The following is a 27,147-nucleotide window of genomic DNA, read 5'->3' on the forward strand; positions in this document are numbered from 1 at the left end:
AGCAGGCATTTGCTAACCACAGGGCACTGTGCAGGACTGAGAGGTGAGGAACACACAATCCAGTGGGGAGCAAGTAACTTCAATACCACGAGTGGCAGAAGAAACAGGCTAGGCCTGTGTTGGCCAGTATGACAGCCATTGGCCACTGAGCTACTGAGCATTTGACATTCGACTAATCAAACTGAGATAAGCTCTACATATAAAATATACACTGGATTTCAAAGGCTTTGTATGAGAAAAAACGTAAAGTATCCTATTCGTAAGTTTTTACTGATACATGTTGGATAAGACTTTGAATATACGGGGTTAAATAAAGCATACTATTAAAATTAATTTCAACTGTTTCTTTTTACTGTTTTTTTAGTGTGAAATTCCATATGTGACTGGCATTATATTTTTATTGAACAGTTGCTGGGCTAGATGCTCCCAATCCTGGGTTCTCTTCCTGGTCAGACAGAAAGACCACCGTTTCCAATTTCCTCAGACAGCATTAAGCTACTGCCATTTGGTTGCAGGAAGAGTTGAGGAAAGACAACCTCTCAAGAACTCTCCGGATAAGCTTCAGAGATGAGGTGCATGTGAAAGGCGCCTACACGTGTGGGTCTCAAACTCCGTTGTGTCAGAATCATTCAGAGAGCTGTTACAACACAGACTGCCCGGCCCTCTTCTATGCTCTCTAGGCTGCTGGAGCTGGGAGGGAGACCTGTGTTGGCTCTCCTCCGGGACTGAGGGGCTGCCACAAGCCTCACTGTCCCACGGCTGCCTCCAATGCAGCAGGTCTGGAGGCGCTCCTGATGCTGCTCATCTGGGGACGCACCTTAAAAACCAGGGTCTTAAAGGGTAAGCAAGCCTTCGTCAAGCAGTGAAGATTACAAGAGGCATTCCAGGGAAAGGAACCACGGATACAGAAAGATTCGGAGGGTTGGAGGAACATGGTGGGTTGAAGAACAGTAAGACCTGAAGTGAAGAAGCATCATAGGGCCTGGGGGAAGGGGGGCATGGAGAAAAGTAGAGACTTCCATTCCACGGTCAGGAGTTTGAATTCTCCCTCCTTAATAACATTGCATTTTTTGTTAATGTTTATTTTCAAGAGACAGAGACAGAGCATGAGAGGGGAAGGGGCAGAGAAAGAGACACACACAGCATCCGAAGCAGGCTCCAGGCTCTGAGCTGTCAGCACAGAGCCCGACGGGGGGCTCAAACCCACAAACAGTGAGATCATGACCTGAGCCGAAGTCAGACGCTGAACCGACTGAGACCCCCCCCCCGGGTACCCCCACTTCCTCAATAAAGCAGAGCTTTCCTTTCCACAGCATATGTAGTAATAAAAATAATTAACATAAATATGAGTAACTGCTAATACTTCAATTTCCTACCAAATTCCCGGGAAAATGACAGTATAGTAATTTTACCCCTGTGGGCCAAATGTGAGACTCCAAATTCCTAATTCTTGGGCCAACCACCTAGCTAGTATAATCTTGTTATGTTACCTGAGAAACGATGTCACCACTATCTAGCTGCCATGTTTGCGCCATAAGCAGAGTAACACTTGCCTTCAACCTACTTCACAGAAACGTTTGGGAGATTAGATGTGGAAATTAAAAAAATATGCATTCCTAGGAAAAGGTATATAATTGACATGCAAAGAGCGTCTATTATTTTAACCAGGTACTACCCAACCTGGGGAGATACAAATGGCTGTCGTGGAAAGAAGCAACCAGAACTGACAAATACCATGGAGGAAGGCAGGGACTATGAGGAACAGCATAACTTCACTAGGAATCCTTTCCAGTGGTACCATTTCAAGTGCCTGTGCCCTCCTTCCCACTATTCAGGACAGACTGGGGGGGGGGGGGGGGGGCGGGAAGCAGTTCCCAAATCACTCAACTGGATTAAAAGCCAGATGTTGGTGCCCTCTGAGTAGCTATAAAATATGCCGGTGGAAGAGAGAACCTCTAAAGTCACCATTTGTACTGTACCCAAATGAAGGCTGGTGAAAAGATTTTAGTAAGTGTTTTTCTTTCTAACAACATAAGAAGGGAGAGTTCTGTTTGAGCTAAATATATTCTTGGCTCAGTATAGAAATCTAATGGTCCCTTTGTGATCATTTAGAGGTGGTGAAAGTGATTAAAGCAGTTTGTTTAAAAAAACAGTTTATTAAATGTTTTCTCTCACTGCAGTTAGAACTAGATGGATGATACATGGAATTTGCTTATGTCAAAAATACATAATGCTTTTACCTCAAAGAGAAAAAAAAAGCATATTACTTTCAGCAATATACCTTAATACCAACAAGCTGCAATACGAGAAGATACTTTTTTGGTATCCTTAATTCACAGCTTTGTCGAAGAAGTTTCACATATATTGTCAACTTTTTATCAGGGCATTGTCATAGGTTCCCAATATTTGTTGTGTCAAGTAACAATACAAAAATACAAAAAAAAAACCCAAATAACATTAATCACTACCAACATTTCATAAAGAAGGGTTATTGAAAACACACACGTAAACACACTTGAAACCAGAAATGACAATCTTAGAACTTTTTTTTAAAAAAGCTTTTATTTTTTTAATGTTTATTTTTGAGACAGAGAGAGAGAGAGCGAGCATGAACAGGAGCAGGGCAGAGAGAGAGGGAGAGAGAGAGAATCCCAAGCAGGCTCCGTGCTGTCAGCACAGAGCCAGACACGGGACTTGAACCTATGAACTGAGACCATGACCTGAGCCGAAATTGAGTCAAACACTTAACCAACTGAGTCGCCCAAGCACCCCTTTAAAAAGATTTTAAATTTGTAAGAGCTCACTACATTTTCCTTATTCTCCTCATTTCCACACAGATCAGAAAAAGCTTTGTCACGGTCTGAGGACCAGCCCTCGGGAACCAAGGAGGGAGGCAATCAAATGCTCACAGGAGTTGACGGGGATCACCTAGCTCCCTGCAAAGGGAGGTTTGCACTGGCTCTAAAAGTAGAATTAAGGGAGCTTCCGGGCTGGTGGCACGTGAGAGGGGTGGAGAGTGGTGGGCTCAGAGAAAGCGTGGAAGCTCCGTGGCGCCTTCCCCACAGCTTGCCCTTCCCCACAACCTTGCCCTGTGCATCTCTTCCCTCCGGCCATTCTTCAGTTCAGATGCTGCAAAGGGCGAAGCCATATATTGTTGACACCACTCCTGCTCTTGGAACCTGACAAGAATAGAAGCCTGCAAACCTGAGTGGCCTTGCCCCGGGGGCATTTTCATAGGACGCGCTGATGGACTGGATGGTTACTAATGACTGAACAAGATTCCAGTAATGTGCCAGGACCCTTTGACCTTTAGGAATGTTTTCTTAGAAGAGATCCTTGTTCAAAGCCCAGGAGGTGAACTGTGATATCGCAAATTATAATAAGAAATATATATTTGCGGGGACCCTAGGTGGCTCAGTCGGTTGGGCGTCCAACTTCAGCTCAGGTCACGATCTCGTGGTCCCGTGAGTTCGAGCCCCACGTCGGGCTCTGGGCTGATGGCTCAGAGCCTGGAGCCTGCTTCAGATTCTGTGTCTCCCTCTCTCTCTGCCCCTCCCCCGTTCATGCTCTGTCTCTCTCTGTCTCAAAAATAAATAAACGTTAAAAAAAAAAAAAAGAAATATATATTTGCGGGGCACCTGGGTGGCTCAGTCAGTTAAGTGTCCGACTCTTGGTTTCAGCTCAGGTCATGATCTCATCGTTCGTGAGTTCTAGCCCCGTGTCGGGCTCTGCACTGACAGCGCAGAACCTGCTTGGGATTCTGTCTCTCCCTCTCTCTGTCCCTCCCCTGCTCATGCTCGCTCTGTCTCTCTCTCTCTCAAAAATAAATAAATAAACTTTTAAAGAATTAAATAAATACATATTTCGTTATATGTTTGGTCTTTATTCCCTTTCTGACACAGAGCTCCTTTAAAAAAACTAAAAATAACCACGTGATTATTTTTAACTAAAAAATGACCACCTGGGTGGCTCAGTCGGCTAAGTGTCCAACTTTGGCCTAGGTCATGATCTTGCCATTCCTGAGTTCAAGCCCTGCATCGGGCTCTGTGCTGACAGCTCAGAGCCTGGAGCCTGTTTTGGATTCTGTGTCTCCCTCTCTCTCTGCCCCTCCCCGACTCACACTCTGTGTGTGTGTGTGTGTGTGTGTGTGTGTGTGTGTGTGTGTCTAAAAATAAATAAATATTAAAAAATAATAATAATAAAAAATAATTAAAAACTGGACTGTTGCTTCAAAATTAAATTAAACAAACAAAACAAAACAAAACAAAAACAACAACAATGAGCCAGACTTCATTTACTTCAGAAACATCCAAAATGAAATGCCCAAGGCAGGTGAAATGCTGCTGGCCTGAGTCTCAGCAGAAGCTGGGGTGTGCCCACCATCTCCTGGGGCGGAACTCTGATGCTGAGGGGCACCCGCTGCCGCCCGTCTTGGCCGTGTCTGCAGCACTTACCCTTTGAACTACAGACTGAACCCAAAGCATCAGATAGTCTAATCTAGTGGTTTTCAAACGGGAGCAATCTTACCCTCTTCTGGGGAGCACCTGGCAATATCTGGAGACGATTTTAGTTCTGTTTTGTGGAAGAAAGGGGGTTGATACTGGTATCTAGTGGGTAGAGGCCAGGGACTCTGCTAAATATCCTACAATGCCCAAGTCAGTCCCTACAACAAAGATTTATCCACCCAAAATGTTTAGTGCTGAGACTAAGAAACCCTATACTAATCTTCTCAGAAAAATTAGTTCTCAAATGCACAGACCTCCTTCTGCAACAAGAAAACATTCACCTCAAGAGTTCAGTATATTCATCCTATCATCACACTTTTATATAATCATAATTATATAAAATCATATTATATATGTAAATATATTTACAACTATGTCCCTGGTCAAGGTTGATTAATTATCTATGTTCCTTCTTCCCAGTCGTGCACCTAATACCATAATGTCTTTTCTTTCTACATATCAAGTGGTAGTTCTTTCCCGTTCTTTTCATACCTTCTTTTGCATGACTTCTGGAAAAGAACTAGGACACGCTTAGCAAAAATTCATGGTAACCAATGGATTATTATACATGGTAACCAATTTTTTGCATTTAAAAATATATAATTATTACATTTTAGAATAGTATATTCTAGAAGCCCAACAATATTCCACATTAAGTTTCATGTTTCTGTTCACTTTAACTTTTAAGTAGGCTCCACACCCAACATGGGGTTTGAAATCATGACCCTGAGATTGAGAGTCACACGTTCTATCAACTGCACCAGCCAGGTGCCCTGTTTCCATTCACTTTAAATCATAAATAAGTAAAAACCTATAAGAAGCTAGTGAGATATGGTGACTACCACTTTACAAATAGGAAATTGTGTTCTAAGGAAATGTATGCATAGAAAAAAAGTCACTAGAATCTGAATCATGCTGTTAGAAATCTATCTGCTAGATGGGCAATGGTCATCTACCATGGGGTTCAATGTGCAGGTCACCAAACTATCAAGGACACCAAGTCCAATCATGACAGAAACATCTTTTCCCAGGAGGGCATTTATCTGTAGACATTCTATTAATATCATTCATTTATATAAAGCTAATGCCAGGGTACTGTGTCAAGTGATAACATTACAAGGGATCATCATATAATGCCACCAAGTAGGCTGGGAAAAAAGGAGGTCAGGGAGACCTGTTAACTGCCCAGGATTTCTACAAGCATACCTAGAGCTCACAATGGAATCATCCAGCAAGCAACTAGCCACAGAATTAGACTAGAAGAAAAGAAGATGTTTAACCAATCTGGGGTCAAAAATGCCTTCTCAGGGTGCCTGGGTGGCGCAGTCGGTTAAGCGTCTGACTTCAGCCAGGTCACGATCTCGCGGTCCATGAGTTCGAGCCCCGCGTCAGGCTCTGGGCTGATGGCTCGGAGCCTGGAGCCTGTTTCCGATTCTGTGTCTCCCTCTCTCTCTGCCCCTCCCCCGTTCATGCTCTGTCTCTCTCTGTCCCCAAAAATAAATAAACGTTGAAAAAAAAAATTAAAAAAAAAAAAAAAAAGCCTTCTCTGTGGCAGATACTCTTAAGCTGTGGCTAGAAAGAAGAGTGAATTCGAATAAAGAATGACTAAATTAGGGGTGCCTGGGTGGCTCAGTCAGTTAAGTTTCCGACTGCTTTTTTTTTTTAAGTGTATTTATTTATTTTGAGAGAGAGCACAAGCAGGGGAGGAGCAGAGAGGAGAGACAAATCCTAAGCAGGCTCCACGCCATCAGCACAGAGCTCAATGTGGGGCTCGAACCCAAGAACTGTGAGATCATAACCTGAGCAGAGATCAAGAGTAGGACGCTTAACCAACTGCACCACCAAAGTGCCCCATGAGCCTCTGACTCTTGATCTCAGTTCAGGTCAGGATCTCAGGGTCGAGAGTTCAAGCCCCACGTTGGACTCCACACTGGGCATGAAGCCAACTGTAAAAAATAAATAAAAATAAAATAACAAAATAAAATAAAAGAATGACTGAATTAGTATGAGTTGGGGGTATATGTGCAAAGGTTCTGGGGCACAAAAGAGCTCACTCACCCTTTTGGGGAGCTGAAACGTAGCCCATGCAGTTTCAGCACAATGGTCCAGGGGAGAATAGCATATGCTAAACCTGGTAGGGTAAACAGAGTGCAGATACACTGATAGATGTATTAAGGATTTTTGTTTTAGCCTGAGCTAAATGGGAAGCCATTGAAGGGCTTTAAGCAGAAAATGTCACATGGCCATAGGTACATGAGGATGAGAACTGAGCTTCAGATGCAGATACGGTAGGAGACCACAAACCAGCAGGTGGTAGTTGAAACAATCAAAGTGAGTGACATCACTTAAGAAGATGCTCACCAAGGACAGAGCCCTGAGCAACATGGGTGCTACTAATAATCACTACACACCCTCCCCATCTGTATCCACGGTGCAAACCAACACTACTACGACCACGATCACACATCTTTTTCCAGATCCTGAGTACCGACAGCAATTCACCTAAGCTGACTTATACCTTCTAAAGTCATCCTGAGCTAAGATCAAGACTAGTATTACCTAGTTACTTAACTTGTCATATATTTCTACCTCATACTCCAACTGAACTGTGCTTTATAGTTCCTTAATGATCTCTGTATATTCCAACAACCTATTTCAAAACCAACGAATTTCTGACCTGGAAGAGATAATCTAATGCAAATCTTCCTTTCCACAAGAGGAAAGGGTAGCTCATTAAGCAAGCTGGCCAAGGTCTGTCCACTCTGGTCACAGGCTGTTGTGTTGCAGAAGGATGACTATGGCCACTGCCTAATTTCCAGTGTAAATTTTTCTGTTTTATCATAGTAACTTGGACCTCAATTGCTCTGCCAATGGGAAAGCTAACAGCACAAGCCTGTTGGAAACTCCACCTGTGCCAAGCCTGATCTGTACCTATTTCTCAGATGGCTGAACAGAAAGAAGACAAGATGTATTTCTACCACCTCTGAACAGGAAAAGAGGCCTGCATGGGGGCACTTACTCTAGAATACATCTGCTTGGGGGATGGGTGTTGGGGGGGGGGGTCTGCCCAAGCTGCCTGAGGTGCCACACATCTGGGTAACTTAGGGAACACACAGCAAACGCACTTAGCTGAGGCCCTCCACAGAGGATTTCATGCCACCCACTCATTCCACAGCTGTCCTCCACTCCTCTGACAACTTCCGTCACTCTCTCAGCACTCCATCCGCAGGGCCCACCTCTTTGTCCTTAGACTATTTTCCAGGGTGTGCTGGGCTCAGCCACCAGGGTTTCTTCCTGGGAATTCACTTTCCCTGTCTCTGTGCTTTGCTGATTCACAGCTCATCAGGATGAAGTGTAAAGTCCTGAATGGTCAGGAATTCTCCAGATTTGGAGCATCTCTGTTATATCACAGAAAACACTTTCTAACCTCATAATTAGAGAGGGCTTTGCTCCGCCTAGGTGTGGTACCGGCCCAGTCTAACCTCTGCCAACATGACAAAGCCCTGCTAAATCCCCACAATCCTCTTTGCAAAAGCCCCAAGGAGTTTCTCAGACTGTGAGGCAGAGGCCAGTCTGCTTTGCCAAGGTGTGCTGCTCACCTAAAAATGTCCCGGATGGGAAAAAGGCTACACCACAGTGCCCACCCTGACAAGCTCCACTTTTCCTTTGAATGTGGTTGGCCCTCTGTGGGTGAGTCACAGATGAGAACAGCTAACACAGGGCCTGCGCAGATGGCGGAGCCACAGGGCAGGGGTGAGGGGATGCATCACAGAGAAAAGCCACACAGGGTGTGACAAGACGGGACATACACACACTTCCGCATATGAGACCCACGTCACTAAATGAAGCAGAAGCCCGTAAAGGTAGGAATCGCCCCACCTTCATGGTTCCAATGTGCTCCCCTTAGGGTATCAGCTAAGGGCTGATCATTGGTCCTGGCAGACAGACAAATGGAAAAAGCCTGTCACCAATTATGTGATGAGAGCTTGAAGGCCCATTTTAACCTCGAGTGCACTTCCAGCACTCCTGGCCTCGGTTTCCATCTGAATCATGCAGGCAGAGTCCCAAGCCGAGCTGCCAAAATATTTCAGTTTCCAATCCAAGAGACTTGGTAAAATCCATAAAGGAGGAGAAATGTGATTCAGGGAGTACACTCTTAGTCAGCACTGCCTCCTTCTAAACCAACCTCCCTAACCCCCTCCCAAATGAGCTCTTAGTCTCTCTCTTACCTACTATAGTGACAACACCCTCTAAAAGAAGGTTCCCTGACTGCTAATAATCCAGCTGAAACTCAGGGCACACAACTCTTCTAGATCAGATTACTTCCTATTACTTCCAAAATAGTACTGGAGAGAGGTGATGGGGCAGGCTGTCATGTTGGACAATCCAAAGCCATCTATATTTGCTTATGGATTTAAGCACCCAGATTAATCTTTAGGGCTATTATCAAAATTAGTTTATATAATCCCAAACACACAGTGAGTGGGTGGTGGAGAAAGACAGCCACAATGTCCCTGGAAGGTCAAGGGGGAAAGAGAGGGAGGAGGAGGACCAACCTTAGAATCATGATTTTGTGACACAGATCATCCAACCACACATAAGAGGGTACATAGGAAGTCAAAGAAAGATTGGCATCAACTCCCCCTTTTACTTTCGTGATAAAAAGACCTAACCCAAACTCAGAGTTCGGCATTAGAGGCTCATACATTTTGTGTATGTTGGAAACAAATGGCCTAAGTACTTTCCCAAAACCTAGTGTGGCAATTCTCTGCGTTCCTTCAACAGTCTTTCCAATCACTAATCCTGTTGTTCACAGACTCAGAGGGTGGGTATGTGGCCTGGAACAAAGGTTCATAGCAGCTTACGAACACACACACATAAACACACACACATGCTAGAAGGTGGCCAAAGACAGGATAGCAAAACGACATTTTTTAATAAGAAAAACAAAAATAGCTTTAAGCGTTTTTTAAAATTCATTTCCCAATAGAAGGAATTCTTACACGATGAACTCTCTTGTTTCAAGACTGTGTGGCTTTCTCCAGAATTCTCTAATTGTCTGCGTCCAGCCAAGTCCTACATGTCTGGGGTTGCAGCTCAGACAACTTAAGCAGTCTTAAAGCTTATCCTCAACGTTTTTCTTCACATTTCTCTTTTTCAACAGAGGGTGGTTAGACATTATAAGAAATCAAAAAGGTTTTTAATGTTCTGGTGTAGCTAGAGGTTGTTTTCAAAATTAAGAGCATTACTGCCTGCTTTCCTTTGGACGGTGCCCAGCTTTTTTGATAAACACGCATCTGCAGAAACTATCAGAGTTTCCGCTTGTTTTACAACACCGGTCACAAGAGTATGATCTGGGCGGCAGCCTGCATCCTTCCAAACCACAACAGCCCATTCGAAAAGGTGGCTGAATTCTAAGGGTGAAAAGTGAAAACGGAAATTCAGCATGAACTCTCTTGTATCAAAGTTCCCAGAAATCATCAACGCACCTGCGTTTATCAATTTGGCAAAAAGATCCGGTGAAATCCTAGTCCAGTTAGTAGAAAAGAGAAACCAAAAATAAGACAATGATGACCACTTTCCAGGACTGGCTAAAACGTTCAGGGCTCTGCCTCTTTTCAGTCCTCATCCCACCCGACCCCCCAGCCAGAGTTATAAAAGTAGGATGATCTGGTCTGACTTAAGACTCTGGGAGAGAACACACATAGAAGGGGCTCCTACCTACCAACTTTGCTATAAATGCGCACTGGTCCTTTTAATAGCCCCTCTCTGGATTTTCTCCTGCCCTGATGCGTCCTTCTTAAGATGCAGCACTCAGTTCTAAACACAGACTCAGAGCACGAGCAGGCCATGCATTTAATGGGAAAGTAACATCTTCATGCTCTCTCTTTACAAGGCCCCAGCATTTGAGGCCCTTGATGCAGTTGCAGATTGCAGATATTTTCAGTTCACAAGAGCAGGAGCTGTCTTTCCAAAGCCAGGTGCTGGGTTCCCAAGCTCATCTTTCTGGGAGCTTAGGAGAGGAACTGGGTGGCCTGCAGGTGGCAAGTCACAGCAGAGAGGGTCCCCTGCCAAAAATCTCATGCCCTCCCTAATTAAACATCTGAAATTTGCTCTAGATAACCATACCCAGAAAACTCGCCTTCTTGGAAAAGAAGAAAAATGAGGTAAAAAATATTCTCCTTCTATGATCAAAACCCAAACCCAAACTCGGAGACTCAGGGGCATCCAAACCCCATTCACTCCACAGTTTGGAAATAAATAACAGGCTGCTCCCAAATCCTTCATCATCACCTCCAGCACTACCCTTAGTTAGCAAACTCCCCTCTAAAATGCAAATACCCTTTGGGAGATAGAATTGTTAGCTATTTATACCATGTGTGAGTGTTTTAATCAGATAAGAGCCCAACATCTAGCTGAGATCATTCACAGGCAGAGACTGACAGAAAAAGGAAGTGGGGGTGGAATTCTGGAACACTGAGGCTTAGGGGTGGGCTGGTGGCCGCACTGAGGATGAGGACTTTAGTAGGGGTTCCACGGCCAAGCGCAGGAGGAGGAGGGAGGACAACATTTTGCCCAAATATAACCTTGTCCTTGGCAGTGTCGGCAACCACCTCCCTGCAAGGAGAGGCTTTCCAGCCAGAATGATCAAAGACACAGACTAAACAATGATTCTAGGGTCCTGTTCTCCACGCCCATCTTCCTGCTACAAAACTCATTTTGTAAGTTGTATCGGGAGAATTATCTAAACGTGCTGTCTTTTGCCTTACATTTCCCGGCTATTATAAAACCACTTTTAATCCCTATTAGGAAACCACATAAACTTGGTTGAAAAGGTTTCATTCTTGGTAAGAGGCTATAGGTAAAACAGCTCCCTGAAACTCTTTCTTCACAGGAAAAGCTGGAAGTGTTAGCAGTTCGTTGTCTAGGGGCGCCTGGCTGGCTCAGTCAGCTGAGGGTCCAACTCTTGGTTTCAGCTCAGGTCATGATTTCACGGTTTTGTGGGTTCGAGACCAAGTCGGGCTCTGAGCTGACAATGCAGAGCCCGCTTGGGATTCTCTCTCTCCCTCTCTCTCTCTGCCCCTCCACCACTCCTGCTGTCTCTCTCTCAAAAATAAATAAACCTTAAAATATTAAAAAAAAAATAGTTCATTGTCTACATGGCTACCATTTCCTGTTGATAATCCAAGTAGAATATACTTTCATATTGTTATCCTCTTTTGGTCACGGAGAGGGCTAATATACCAAACCCCTCACCCCACGAAAGCCCTTTGTAGCTTTTTTTTTTTTTTTTCTGTTTCTCTTGTGTGTTAAGAAGGCAGTGGAAGCAGGGTATCTTTTCTGCAGAAAAGTCTGAAAGCATGAACACCACATTAAGGTAACCCCTGGATTAACTTTAATTAGCTCTAACAGTCTTAACAGGATGACAACCAGCCTTTGGCTCAGAGAGAAGAGTCTGGGGACATCTGGACCTCCAGGAAGATGTAGACAGGGAAGGAGACAGGGAGCCTCAGACATCTACCATGAAGCAGGAGCAGGCTTAAGCTCCAGGACCCCCCTCGAAGGGGCCCCGCCCAAGGTCTTGCATCTAACCTGGTATTTATAATTTTCTTTCCTTTTTTTTTTGAGGAGAAGGAAGGGGGAGAGAGAATCTTAAGCAGGCTCCACGCCCAGCGCTGAGCCCCATTCGGGGCTCCATCTCACAATTTCTCCATGAGAAATGACCTGAGCTGAAATCGAGTCAGATGTGTAACTGACTGAGCCACCCAGGCGCCCCTTGGTATTTGCAATTTTCTAGTAGTTTTCTTAAAGAGGGGCTCGAAATTGTAAATGCTCCAGGGCCCTCCAGAAGCTGGATCTGTCCCTGACCTGAAGGTTTCTCAGGCATTGGAACTCACCAAGACCAGGAGTGAAGTCCTGATCTCCCCTCTCTGCTCTCACCAGCTGCACGGAGGCCCACTCTGCCCCACCCCTGCGGTGCCTGCATTTGATTAATGGCATCACCACCTCCCAAGTCAGGAGACCGGGTGTTGTTATTCCCACTCTCTCGCCTACTTCCAGTGTGCAGCGTTGAGCAAATTCTAGCTCCATAAAAAACCGCTGCAGTCTGACCCTTTCCCCCCATCCCCTCAATCAGAGGGTTTGCTTGGGGGTTCAGAGCTTTCACCCCTGGTCCCCCTGCCTCCAGTCTCTTCCTTTCTGCCCCTGACCCCACTCTGCCATAAGAAGGATGGTCTAAAATACCTTACAGTGGCTCCACAAGCTTCCGGACTGGAACACAGGGTGCTGGGCACATGAGGCAGCTCTTCAGGAACTGACCACCTCACTTCACACGCAGCTCTGAGCTTCCCTCCCTCCCCTGCACACCTCTGAACTCACCTTTCCCTTCTGATCAACACAGAGTCCCCCCAGCCATGCCTACACCCTAACCCCTTCAGGGTTTGTGTTCATCCTTCACACCCAGCTCAGATGCCACCTTCTCTTCAATCCTTCTTGACCGATTGCCCCTGGTCACTGGTTCAGATTACCCTTTGATTTCTTGTGGATCCAGCCCTTTTTTCTACTAATGTTTGCTTTTGTCTCCCAAGCTAGATGGGGCTCCCTGTTCATCTTTGTCTCATCTTTTCTCCATTCTTCCATTGTTGTGGGGTTCATTCATTTCTGAGTGCTTTTCCACATCCCATCGTGATTTCACCTTAATACTTGTGTCTGCTGTACTGAAAGACAGGACTTCAGGGTACCATGGTTAGGAACACAGGGCTCTGGAACTAAATCGCTGGTTTGAATCCCAGCTGTCCTACTCACTATGTGGCTGTAGACAATATTTACTTTATTTGGGTTCCTCCATTTCCCAATCTATAAAGTAAAGGTAACAAGAGTATCTACCTCATCAGGTTGTCCTAAGAATTAAATAAGTAAATGGACATAAAGAGCTTAGAACAGCACATGATAATTAGCGAATACTCAGTAAGTGTCAGCTAGTCTGATGGAGGAGAGGGTAGGGAGGAGGTGGAGAGGGGTGGCTTTCTTCAGTGACCCACTGTTTCCCCCACCCCACTATATAAGCCCCTTCCAAAGAACAGAGAGGATACTTAACGTGAAAGTCTGTTGTGCTGAGAAGGACACTGTGCACACATTTCCTAAATGTTTCTGTGAATAATAAAGATGACGCTGTCAGGGCACTGGAAGCAAGAGGCACATGCACAAACACACACAGGCAAAGTTCTTCAAGCTCTGAGTATTTAGCCGGCTATACTTCCATTTCCAAATGCAAACCAGGCTATCCTCTACCCCCCTGACCACTCAACTCCAGAGAGCGATTCCAGCTCCTTTTCCTTTGCACTTCCCAGGGCACTGTAGCCAGGACAGCGCACCCATTCCCATGCTAGAACCCACAGCTCTACCTGCAGCCTCAATGGTCACGACACACTGATCTACGGATGTCTCCTAACCTCAAACTAGGGATGCCCCAAACCAAAATCCTCCCCTCCATCCCAACCCCCTCTGTCCCATTCCTTCAGCAGATGCCCTGGAGGTACGCACTTCAAACATCTGAACACTCTTGACTCCTTCCCCTCTCTCTTCTGGACTTAACTGTCTCTTACATCCAGGTACTTCTCTCCATCTCCACTCCCATCTACTTTAATGAGGCCAACATCACCTGTCACTCTGTTGCAAGGACCCCCTCCTTAGTGCCTCCACCTTCAGACCTCCCTTTCAACAATCCATCATTCACTCTGCAGTCTGAGTGATTTTGCTAAAACATCAGTCTGACCATGAGTTGCCTTGTCTAAAATCTTCAGTAAATGGCTCCCCTCCAATACTGGAATACAGTTCCAAAAGACCCACCGGGATCTGGTTACTTCCCTGCTTACCTCTCCAGCCCACTGGCCGCCAATGTACTCCCACAGTTGTCCAGCTCCATAAGCTCCCTCCAGCCTTGTGGAATTACTAGCAGCTCCAAGGAGGTCTCAGCTCTCCCTCCCTGGGAGGGAGAAATGCCCCTCACCTACCCCTTCACCTGGTACATTCTTCTCTTCCTTCAAGACTCAAGTTAGACATCACCTCCACCAGGAACATTCCCTGACTCTGCTCCGAAGGTGAACTAGGAGCGCCTCATAGATACTCTCATGGTAATTACACGTAACTTACCCCGTCACAGCTTGCATCCCACTTAGGAGCGCCTACCGGCTCTCTGACAGCACAAACTGTATTAGCAGGCATCCAATGAATACTTGAAAATTAAAGAGAAAATGAGGAGGCGTAACATAATAAGAAATATATATTTGGTCTCTGCCCCAGTTTCTGGTACAAAGCTTCTAAAACTCTTAGAATTCCAAGAGTGATAGAGGAGCATCTTTTGTTATTCATAATAAGCCCCATTCAACCTTATCTGAGTTTATGCTTATGAGATGACTCTTGGAGGCTGGTTGTCAGAGGAACCAACCAAGTGATTAGAGGGTAGGATCTTCCAGATCTGAAGCCTGACCTCAAGGGAGGGGAGAAGGGCAGGAGACTGAGCCCAATAACCAATGACCAATTATTTAATCGAGCATGCCCACATAATGGGGCCTCCATAAACACCCTAAATAAAGGGGTTCCAAGAGCTTCTGGGTCGGTGAACACATAGAGGTGTCAGGAGTGTGATGTGCCCAGAGAGGGTATGGAAGCTCTGTATCCTTTTCCCACACATTGCCCTATGTGTCACTTCCATTTGGCTGTTCCTGAATTACATCCTTTTTAATTAACCAGTTATAACAAGTATTTTCCTGAGTACTGTGAGCATTTCCAGCAAATTATCTAACCCAAGGAAGGGGTCATGGGAACCCCAGATTTACAGCTGGCCAGTCAGATGTGTAGGTGACAAACTAGGACTTCAGACCAGCGTCTGAAATGGGGGCTGTCTCACGGGACTGAACCCTCAACCTCTGGGTCCTGTACTAACTCTAGGTAGTTAGTGCCCAAATTGTTTAATGTGGGGGGCAGTGGGGAAACCACACATTTATTGTCAGAAATGTTGTGAGTACAGGAAATAGTTCTTCACAGCAGAAGGGAAAAAAAACAAGGAAAAGGTTTCAGGGTTCTTTCTGAACTGCTCTTCAACAATAAAGAAAGCAGAGAGAAATAAGAGTACTTTGTAAGACTGATTCTTTGATATAGCTGTTGCCTATGTCATCAATCCAGAAAACATACAAGGAATTCCAAAAGTGCATAAGGGTAAATCTGTGCGGTATATAGGACTGCCACCAAGTGCACATCTTAGGATTCCATAAACACACTCTCATCACAGAGACTCTGTAAAGACAGAACAAACTTGAGAGAGAAGAGAAAGCCTACCAGCGGGCAACCAGCTCCATGTAGTCGCTCTGCTTGGGTTTACAGGTCACATCTACCTCAGTCCCCAGGACACGGGTTTTTCCTTGGCAGAGAAACAGATGTTTATTGAAATGCATCCTAAGATAAAGCCTCTGATTGTTCACTGACATTGGAGAAAATGTAAAGTACTCCTTTATCCAACATTCCAGGACTGAGATAACAATAAAACACACACACACACTTACACAAATACACAGCCACACATACATCACACACAAACATACACATATCCAAACCTTACACACATGTAAAATGAGGGTAAGGAGGAAAACTAGCCTCATGTAACAGAAAGGCTAGAATTTACTCTCCATCTATTAAGATACAGATGTATTTCCCGTAGACATGAATACACTGGGTTTGGAAACTCTAGGAGTACCCCTGCTTATATTTTGCTGGGACTCCTTTTGTTAGCAAAGAGCGGATATAGAAAATATGTAGATTCAAATCAAGGTTACTTGAGGATGCAGCTGCCAGACTGGAATTTTTCCTTCATCAGAATGCACCAGAGAGTCCTTACAAAGACAAGCTTGATCTGCTTTATGAACAGGCTATTTCACAAGGAAACAAATTTACAAATATACTTAACTCTACACTCAAACCTTAACCCTTAACTCTGAATCTTTACCAATATATGCTTTATAAGACTCTCATTCAGCAACTTATGGAGGACAGTCTACATATTCTATCTTAAAAATGTAGTTTATGTTTCTCTCTCTAAATTTGTTTTATTTTTACTAAATTGCAATTGAACTGACAGCTGGAGAAGAATTTTGCCTCTGTAATGGACACAGAATGGTACCAAAATAAAGGCTAGTATATAGAAGAACATAAAATATAATAAAGGCAGTATCACAAGTCAGTGAGTAAGGAATGAATGAATTCAACAAACAAGATTAGGGGAAATGAGTGTTGGGGACAAGGAGGGAATCAAATTAGGGCCTCAACTAAATTATATATCCAAATAAACTGTGAAGCAACAAAGCAGGAGTTGGCAAACTATAAACGACCAGCTACTAAATATTACAGGTTTCTGTCACAACTATTCAACCATGCCAGTGTGACAGCATCATGAACAAATAAGTATGGCTATGCCAATAAAACTTTATTTGCAAAAACAGGTGACAGGACCTTTGGATGAAAAAGCCAAATAGTAAACAAACAAATAATTCCAAAAGAAAATAGTGGGAATATCTGATCTAGGGAAGAATTTCTAAGCATAAAAGCAATGGGAAAAATCATAGAGGAAAGATGATTATGCTTATCACATACATTTAAACTTTTGTTAGTAAAACAAGTATATAAAGAAAGTAATCAAAAGGCAAATGACAAAATGGAAAAATATTTGAAATAAATATGAAAAGGCCACCTGGGTGACTCAGTCAGTAAGTGTCCAACTCTTGATTTTGGTTTAGGTCATGATCTCACCTTTCATGAGATCGAGCCCCATTTGGGGCTCTGTGCTGTCAAAGCAGAGCCTCCTTGGGATTCTCTCTGCCTCTCTCTCTCTGTCCCTCCCCTACTCGTGCTCTCTCTCTCTCTCTCTCAAAATAAATAAACATTCAAAAAAAATAAAATTAAATAAATATGACAAAGGATTTGGAGCTTGAAAATTATCTCTTCGGGGTGCCCGGGTGGCTCAGGTGGTTAAGCATCCGACTTCAGCTCAGGTCATGATCTCGTGATTCGTGAGTTTGAGCCCCACATTGAGCTCTGTGCTGACAGCTCAGAGCCTGGAGCCTGCTTCGGATTCTGTGTCTCCCTCTCTCTCTCTGCCCCTCCCTCACTCACACTCTTTCTCTCAGTCTCTCAAAAATGAATTAATGTGGGAAAAAAAAAAGAAGAAAGAAAATTATCCTTTGTCTCGCAAATTGGCAAAAATGATGCTGGCATTTTTATGAAATGACTAATATTCACTGCTCTTGGAATGTAAATGGAATCAATCATCAAGCAATAAAAGAATATGCCTTAAAGGGACTTTTAAAAATTCATTCTTGCCTTAGTAAGTTCATGTTCATGAACTATCTAGCCTATGAAAATATTCAAGATCCGTAGAAAGATTTTTGGGTGAAGATGTCCTCTACAATTTTAATGTATAATAACCTAAATGCCTAATAACAGAGAAGCATTCAAATAAATTCTAGAACATACATGGCAGTAGAATATTATGCACATACTAGCATTTTAGTGGAACATTATGGGCCATAAGAAAATTTTTAAAAGGCGTCAGGAATGGCACCTGGCTGGATCCATTGGTGGAACATGCAACTCTGGATCTTGGGGCTGAGTTTGAGCCCCACCTTGGGTGTAGAGATTACCTAAAAATAAAACCTTTCTTTAACAGAAAGCCATAAGAAATGATTTATGAAATATGCTATTTTTATATTTGCATAAGCAGAGAAAAATATCAGAAAACACACTACATGTTCAGCAGTAATTATCTCTCGGCTATGAGATTATGGGTGATTTTTATTTTCCTCTTTATTCTTCTCTATAGTCTCTTAAGTTTCCTCTAATAATTATATATTCTATGCATGAAAGACAATGCTACTTTTACAAAGCAAGTGAATTGTTGCTTCTCACTAAATCTGTGAGAGAAACATAAATCAGCTACTTGGAATATCTAAAAAGTGAGACTTGAGCGAAGCAACAACAGCTTTCCTCATCTGTTTCTACTCAGTATTTCTGCTGCTTTCCTCTTTATTATCTAAGAAACAGCTACCAGCTCTAAAAGGGTGAAGACCTCCCGGAACAGACACATTCCAGCCCCTACAACAGAACCGTTCAGAATTCCCCTGGGATATCTGAGAATGCCTGTGGTCATGCCTCCAACAGTTGAGGCAAAATGAGTGCTAATTTGAATCCCCATACAACCATGTTATTGACCTAAGTCTACCTACAGCAATCTAAGGCGGTTATTCTGTTCATAAATAACTCTGTCAATAGCTTAAGAAATAAAGAGCAATAAGGAAGGCAGACTGCTTGAAGTCACAAGGAGAGAAAACAAATGTTCTTGTCTTCAACTTTTAAAAATCTCAAAAGAATCTTTCTGGAGGACAATCTGGCTAACTATGTATCAAAATCCTTTAAAAAGCAAAAGCTTCTGCACTGCAAAGGAAACAATCAACAAAACTAAAAGGCAACCGGGGGAATGGGAAAAGATATTTGCAAATGACTATCGGACAAAGGGCTAGTATCCAAAATCTATAAAGAACTCACCAAACTCCATACCCAAAAAACAAATAATCCAGTGAAGAAATGGGCAGAAGACATGAATAGACACTTCTCTAAAGAAGACATCCAGATGGCCAACAGGCACATGAAAAGATGCTCAATGTCACTCCTCATCAGGAAAATACAAATCAAAACCACACTCAGATACCACCTCATGCCAGTCAGTGGCTAAAATGAACAAATCAGGAGACTATAGATGCTGGAGAGGATGCAGAGAAAAAGGGAACCCTCCTGCACTGTTGGTGGGAATGCAAACTGGTGGAGCCACTCTGGAAAACAGTATGGAGTTTCCTCAAAAAATTAAAAATAGATCTATCCTATGACCCAGCAATAGCACTGCTAGGAATTTACCCAAGGGATACAGGAATGTTGATGCATAGGGCCACTTGTACCCCAATGTTTATAGCAGCACTTTCAACAATAGCCAAATTATGGAAAGAGCCTAAATGTCCATCAACTGATGAATGGATAAAGAAGTTGTGGTTTATATATACAATGGAATACTATTTGGCAATGAGAAAGAATGAAATCTGGCCTTTTGTAGCAACGTGGATGGAACTGGAGAGTGTTATGCTAAGTGAAATAAGTCATGCAGAGAAAGACAGATACCATATGTTTTTACTCTTATGTGGATCCTGAGAAACTTAACAGAAGACCATGGGGGAGGGGAAGGGGGTAAAAAAACTTAGGGAGGGAGGCAAACCATAAGAGACTCTTAAAAACTGAGAATAAACTGAGGGTTGATGGGGGTGGGAAGGAGGGGAGGGTTGGTGATGGGCATTGAGGAGGGCACCTGTTGGGATGAGCACTGGGTGTTGTATGGAAACCAATTTGACAATAAATTTCATACTAAAAAAAAAAAAAAAAAGCAAATACGCTTTTGCCTAACTCTTCCAGGTCTAGAAATCTGTGCTAAGAAGACAATTTGACAAATGTCTAAAGCATATACGCAAGGATGTTTATCACAGCATTTATTGTTGGCACAAAAATAGAACAGTGAAACAGTGGGTATAGGTTAAACAAAATGTCACATCCTGCAATGTGAATGTGTGTGTCCTCTCAAAATGCGTATGCAGAGGCCTAATTCCCAATGGGATGGAAGGTGGCGGTGAGGCCTTTAGGATGGGATTATTAGGTCATGAGGGTAGAGCACTCATGAAGCCCCCTTTAACCAGGAAGAGACTATAGTGCTTTTATAAAAGAGACCCCACAGAGATCCACTGCCCCTCTTCCGTATGAGGTTACATCAAGAAGACTGCCCTCAAGGAGCCAGGAAGCGGGCCCTCACCAGATACTGAATCTGCAGGTGCCTGAATCTTGGACTTCTCAGCCTCCAAAACTGGGAGACATAAATATTTATTATTTACAAGACACCCAGTCTATGGCATTTTGTGATGGCAGCCTGAAATGAACTCAGACACATCCATACAATGAAATGCCGCCAATAAGATTGAGACATAAATGTATACTTATTAACATGTAAAGATATGTGTAATATACTGTGGAGACTATTTAAAGCTAGTTATAGACTACATAACAAAATAACATGCTTATTATATGTATGTATTAGCTTGGACTGCCATAACAAAATACCATAGACCAGGTGGCTTACACAAGAGAAATTTATTTTCTCACAGTTCTGGAGGCTAAAGTCCTAGGTTAGGGTGCCAGCAAGGTCAGTGCCTGGTAAAGACTCTTGTCTTGCAGCAGACAAGCTGCCTTCCTGCTATGTGCTCACACGGTGAGGGAGTTAGGGCTCTCTCACTCTTCCCGTAAGGCCACAGCCTTATCAAATTAAGCCCTCACCTTTATGACTTCATTTAACTTAATATTTCCTAAAGACCCTCATCTCCAGATTCATCACATTGGGGGTCAGGGCTTTGACATATGGATTTTGGGAGTCCAACTGAATCCAGAGAAACTCACAACAATTATATTTTCTTATGAACAATGCTGTACTTGGATGAAATTCTGGAAGGTTTTGCCTCAAAATGTTTAAACTGGTGGTTTACGTCTATGTACCGAACACAGCATGCTTGGTTTCTACAATAAATGTTAATTACCTGTTTAAAATTTCATAAATATTAATAAGATAGTACATTTTAATAAAGCATTGGGGGAAAGGTACAGTAGTCTTTCAGGCTGGTCTCACTGGCTGTGCTCACAGAAAGCAGCATCAACAGAGCAGGGCAATCTCAAGACACAGGAAATGGATCCAGGAATCAGAGCAGACAGTTCCTTGAAAACACCTCCAATTTACTAATGTGATCTAAATAGGCAACAAAGCCCACAGGGCATCATTAGGAAGGATATTCGAAATAAAATGGAAAACACAGCCTACCCAAAGCCACACTGCAGCGATCGGACTCAGAACCAAGGCAGTGTTCCAGAAGGCAGCCACGCAGCTTTCTGCTTTCTTACACCTCAAGACAGTTCTCACAATGCAAGAAAAAAATTATGAGGGAACACCTAAAATAAGCAAGATCCAGCCTGTACTTTCCCCACTGCCTCAAGCTGACAGGTATCAGACCATGTTTCACTTATCACCTGTGGCAGATTCACCAGTTCTCTCCCCTTACCTCTCCCCTCCCCCCCCCACCCATCCCCCACCTCCAAACAGACACACAGACATGCACAAGGAGGACTGCAGGCTCTTAGGAGCACACATCACCCTCAACTCCTTTCTCTGTGCACAGTACACATGACAAATCAGAGGATTTTCATAGCCAGTAGGCGTTTTCTGTTAGGAAGGACTGGTTAGCCTGGGAAGACCACAGCAGTCTGGTGAAATTCTGTACCATTATAAAGGCTGAGAACATGTTGAAGACATGTAGCAAATCTTATAATAAAAGAACCATGGGAAACTTCACACCTTTAAGGAGGTAAGAAAAAAATTAAATATTAATTTACAATGGGTAAAATTGTCACTTATTATCCAGTCATGTCACAAAAGAAATCGAAGACAGGAAGTTTGTTTTCTCCCCTTGTGGCTTCCAGCAGTTTGCCTTCATGGCCACTCTCTAGGAGGCTGCTGACAGGATCCTAGCTGCTGTCGCGGTTATAACTGAGCGATTTCTTCCACTTCACTAGTAACTGGCAAAAAGAGAGCATGGTACAGAATAATCCCACGGCTCCTCCGTTCTTCCACAGACGTGTTAAGAGAATATTATATTGGGGCATCTGGGTGGCTCAGTCGGTTAAACGTCTGACTTAGGTTCAGGTCATGATCTCGCAGTTTGTGGGTTCGAGCCCCGCGTCTGGCTCTGTGCTGACAGCTCAGAGCCTGGAGCCTGTTTCCGATTCTTTGTCTCCTTCTCTCTCTGCCCCTCCCCCACTTGTGCTCTATCTCTATCAAAAATAAATAAATGTAAAAAAACATTTTTTAAGAGAATATTATATTATATTATAATAAGTTATTGAGTAAAACAGGTCAAGTTCTAGCCATAAGACTGTGCCCATCACAAACCCTCACAGACAGGTGTATTGTGTCACCTCACACTGCCCCTTGTCACAGAAGGGGCCTGGGCTGAGCTAGGCCTTCATGTCCTCGGACAGTGCCCTTGTGCCTTCTGTCGGCCTCTCCCTGATGGGGACGTGAGCTTCCTCGTCACTTCTGTACACTCAGCGCTCAGCACAAAGGAGCATTCAAGGTTGTGTCTGGAATGAGCTGAACTAATCCATTCAATTACTTAGAAAAGGAGGACGTTAGGAAAAATCTATATTCAGGTATAGAGACTGCCCCAACTCAGTCTTGGCCCTCCACTGTGGTAGGATTACTAGTCAAAATTTAAGGGTGGTACGGTCGAAATTCAGTCCCCAGAGGCCAGATGAGCCACTTCCCAGTGTCCTACCCACCATGGGGCTGATTCATGCCACTTAGATATAAAAAGAGCCTTCCTGTACAAGATCACACAGCTGCAGCCTTGCAAAGTTAAAGTCTGCACTAGAGACATCTGATTTTTGCTTCAGAGCCAACTTTAATGATGATAAAAATGCTTTTTCTTCACCACAAAGTTCTCTATTAGCTTATTACACTCTGCCTGTTGTAAAAGGATTTAAAGTGATTTATATAAATACATATAAAATAAGACAAAGAGTATTTAATAAGCACATGAGAAAGAGCAGGTGGTGATAAAACAGTCATATAGGAAAATAAGGAGCAAAGTTTAAGGGCAAAAAAAAAAAAATCATTTTGAAAGAGCCTATGTATCGGTCGTAGGTTTGGGACTAAGCTTTCTTTTACCAGGCAACTGAAGAGGTGGCTGAGATCAGTTACATGAATCTTAATGTACATAAAATACGAAGTTCCTCAGGAAGAGCACAACCATTCAGAGTATGGACAGAAGAAATTTACTTCATAATTTACCTCATGAAAAGAACACTAAAAAATAGAAATCATTATGCTAATAGCTAACAATTAGCACTAACTTATATATAAAACACTGTCTTAAGGGCTCTAGACATACTCACTCATTTAATAATCCCATGAGGTAGGAATTATGACTATCTGCATTTCATTAAATGCAGATTTATTTCATTATTCATTAATAGTGAAAATGAGGAACCGAGCAGTTAAGTAAATTGCCCGAGGTCACCAGCTAGCAAATGTGGACTGGGGATTCAGGCCCTGCAGGCTGGCTCCAGAGTCCCACTCTTCACCACCACACCAGTGCCTCCACCTCATCCAAAATCAACTGAGCAATGCCCTCAACAAAACCCTCGTAGTAGACGTCACTTTCATAAGGATGTTTCTCATGCTGCCCTTCCGTTTGGCCAAGAGAAAAACACAAAGCTTTGCTCTGTAGCAGCAATTCCACTGAGGCCAGAATGAGGCAATCCATCCATGTGGGTTTCTGACATATGGGCAGATATCTGGAAGATGTAGAGTCTCTCGAAGAATGAGTGGCCTCAAGCCCTTCTGGCTAATCCTCATGAACATTATTACTTCTCCTCCACAAGATCTGGTGCACAGTGAGCGGCCAGGATGGGAGGTTATACATCAGGAGCAGGTGAAATCCAGCTCTGACCTGCTGACAGTTCAGGCACAGCCACAGGCTGGACAAGTCTCCTGAGCTGAAGGAAGGACAGATACCCTACTAACTAAGGCTGAGGAGTCAACAGGCCCACATCTGCCTGAAGAGCGGGTCTGCCCTGCCCTTGCCCGTAGGGGGCTCAAAGGAACACCATCAGGCAGGGCTCCCCTAAGAAAGGGTTTGGCCGGCTCAAAGCAAAGGAGGAAAAGGCCCTCACATGCCTGTGTCATAGGACAGGTCTCAACAGAGATGGTCTGGGTACTGCCAAAAGACGGTGTCGTCAATTGTCAGTCGTGACCACAGCAAACCCATGGAATGTTCGGCTTTGAACCACAGAGTTTCTTGATGTGGCTTCAGGGCAGGAGGGTTGAAAAGTATCACTCTCGGGGCGCCTGGGTGGCACAGTCGGTTAAGCGTCCGACTTCAGCCAGGTCACGATCTCGCGGTCCGTGAGTTCGAGCCCCGCGTCAGGCTCTGGGCTGATGGCTCGGAGCCTGGAGCCTGTTTCCGATTCTGTGTCTCCCTCTCTCTCTCTGCCCCTCCCCCGTTCATGCTCTGTCTCTCTCTGTCCCAAAAATAAATTAAAAAAAAAAAAAAAAGAAAAAAGAAAAGTATCACTCTAGGGCAGATTACTGAAAATGAGCCAGTTATTGTTTGGGGAACGCTACAAAAATTTTTGATAAAAGACGTTGGCTTTAGGATAAGTGATCATAACCTGACTTCTCAACAGCTTCTCCAAGCTCAAGTTCAGGACCATTAAAAACATTTCATTAGAATTCACTCATTAACTAAGCACTCAACTACAAATCAGACACTGTTCTTGCTGTTGGGGCAGAACAGCAAATAAAACAGACAAAAATCCCAGCTATCCGAAAGCTTACTCTTTTTTTTTTTTTAATATTTATTTCTTTTGGGGAGAGCACAAGTGGGAAAGGGGCAGAGAGAGGGGGACAGAGGATCCAAAGTGAGTCATCGAGCAGACAGCCCGATGTGAGCTCAAACTCACGAACTGAGAGATCATAACCTGAGGCAAAGTTAGACGCGCAAATGACTGAGCCAGCCAGGTCCCCCCAAAAGCTTATTCTTCTTGTAAGTCTGATAAGCAACACTTAACTGCTAACTACTCTTACTATACTTGACTAACAGTGTCAGGTGGAGATAAATAATGAAGAGACCATGGCAGAGAATCAGAGGAGGATGCCCTGCAGGGGCTACAAGATTATACTGGTGGCCAAGGAAGCCTCACTTAGAAGGGGAAATCAGAGCGAGCCCTGCAGGAGGCCAGGGATGGACCCGGCAAATGCCTGGCTAGAGAGGTCTAGGTGAGAACAGCAAGGCATCCCGAAAAGCCAGCGGGAAGTGTGGAATGAGGAGAGAGTGAGAAGAAAATGGGGGTCTCCGGGAGCAAGCAGGGGGCAGCAGGTGGGTAGGGGCAGACCCCGAGGCCACAGGAAGGATTCTGGATCTGCCTCCGAGTAGAGAAGCGACCACTGGACCTTCCTTTTCAAAGGAGCACTGTTGGCCGACTGAGGAGAGGCCACGGGGTCAAGGACAGAAGCAGGAAGAGCAGTTTGGAGGGAGAGGGTGCATCTTTCCACCCACAGCACCTTAGCCCCACACACGCACAGCCACGCCTTTCTCGGTCTGCAGGTACAGGCGACCGTGGCAGGCAGGAGCACCTGACCCAACACACAGGAGCAGTGCTTCACAATCCAGCCCCCGAGTGCTGACAGAGCCCCCGGCTGGTTATTACTCCCTCGTGCAACCAAGGAAAAAGGAAAACAAGCAGAGTCTCTTGAAGATGGCTTAACCCAAGACAAGTCAGCGCGACCGAAGGGAGGAGAAGCAGGCGGAATGGGGGAGGTGGGGCCCTTACTGGCCAAGCAGTCCCAGGGCTGTCGGGGTTGGGGATTACAGCTCATGGAGCAGACTCTGTAATGGGCCAGTCCTTCCAATCTCGAATCCCAGTTGTTCTCCAACGCATATTCCAAAATACATTAGGGTTTAAAATATTTAACAGTTAATACATCCACTTCAGTTCCATGCCCACACATAATACTGCCTTCCAAAATGCATATGATGCCCAAATGATGCCCTCCTGCCCTTCCTCCCAAGGGCTTTGAGAGCTAATGTCACATAAGACCCTCCACAAGATGCGAGGCTGGGCGACCTGATCTGATCCCGGGGTGCAAATGGCCTGCCGGCACCCCCTCCCCGCGTCAGATGGCAGCCTAACGACCAGGAACAGCTTTGGGGTTTCCACGCACCTCGCCCTCGCCTTACTGAGTGGCTGCTGGCCAGACACACACACACAGAGACTCCCACGTGTGTTATTCTCACTCGTTTCAACAAAAAACTGTGATAAGAACAGAAGGGAAAATGGCAAGGCCTCCTGAGGGTGGAGGAGACCAGCATGCAGCCTCCTCATGAGCCTGGTATTTGTGAGAAGGCCCCAGAGAGGCACACCCATCTGTGACCTGTCACCTCCTCATGCGTTGTACCCGGGAGGAAAGAACACCGAAGTGTCACCTAAGCTTTCTGTTAACTCTCAAGAGCCTTCACCCAAAGACAGTATAAATAGTCAGATTTAAAATAATAAAACTGTAAACATTTCTCTCGCACCCATTACAGTTTTCTTTCAAGCTCCCTTTCAATGTCTCCCAGAATGGAAGGACCAACCACAGGCCATTAGTAAGAAAATTTCGCCAGGGAAAAGACTAAGATGTAAAGGAACTGAATAATTCACTATCACTGGTAGAGGGTTCAGTATACAGTGCCCTAAATACACACTTTGCCACGCATTATTTCTGAGACTACACCGAGAACGTGTAAGCTCATAAAGCTAACTTAGAAAACTAATCTGTAATCAATTACCGTACTCCAGCTTCTCTCCCTGTATGCATTTAAGCTCTGATGAATGCAGGGCATTCTCGCACATACAAACAGGCACCTCATAATTAAACTTAAGGCCACTTAATTACCCATTTACACACCCAGGCTAC

The 27,147-nt window shown here is 44.3% G+C and overlaps 1 protein-coding gene and 1 long non-coding RNA gene across 17 annotated transcripts in view; both read right to left on the bottom strand.

Moving 5' to 3' along the window:
- Window positions 1-27,147, bottom strand: part of DOCK9 (dedicator of cytokinesis 9) — a 291,308-nt gene that overhangs the window by 195,200 nt on the left and 68,961 nt on the right. The gene's annotated exons all lie outside the window — the stretch shown is intronic.
- LOC123384802 lies at window positions 10,098-17,268 on the bottom strand. The gene is made up of 2 exons (XR_006596399.1): window positions 15,843-17,268; window positions 10,098-14,739 (listed from the first exon to the last, which is right to left on the bottom strand). It is a non-coding gene; the product is annotated as an uncharacterized LOC123384802 (long non-coding RNA).

This window comes from Felis catus, chromosome A1, assembly GCF_018350175.1.
Source record: "Felis catus isolate Fca126 chromosome A1, F.catus_Fca126_mat1.0, whole genome shotgun sequence".
In the NCBI taxonomy this organism is placed as follows: domain Eukaryota; kingdom Metazoa; phylum Chordata; class Mammalia; order Carnivora; family Felidae; genus Felis; species Felis catus.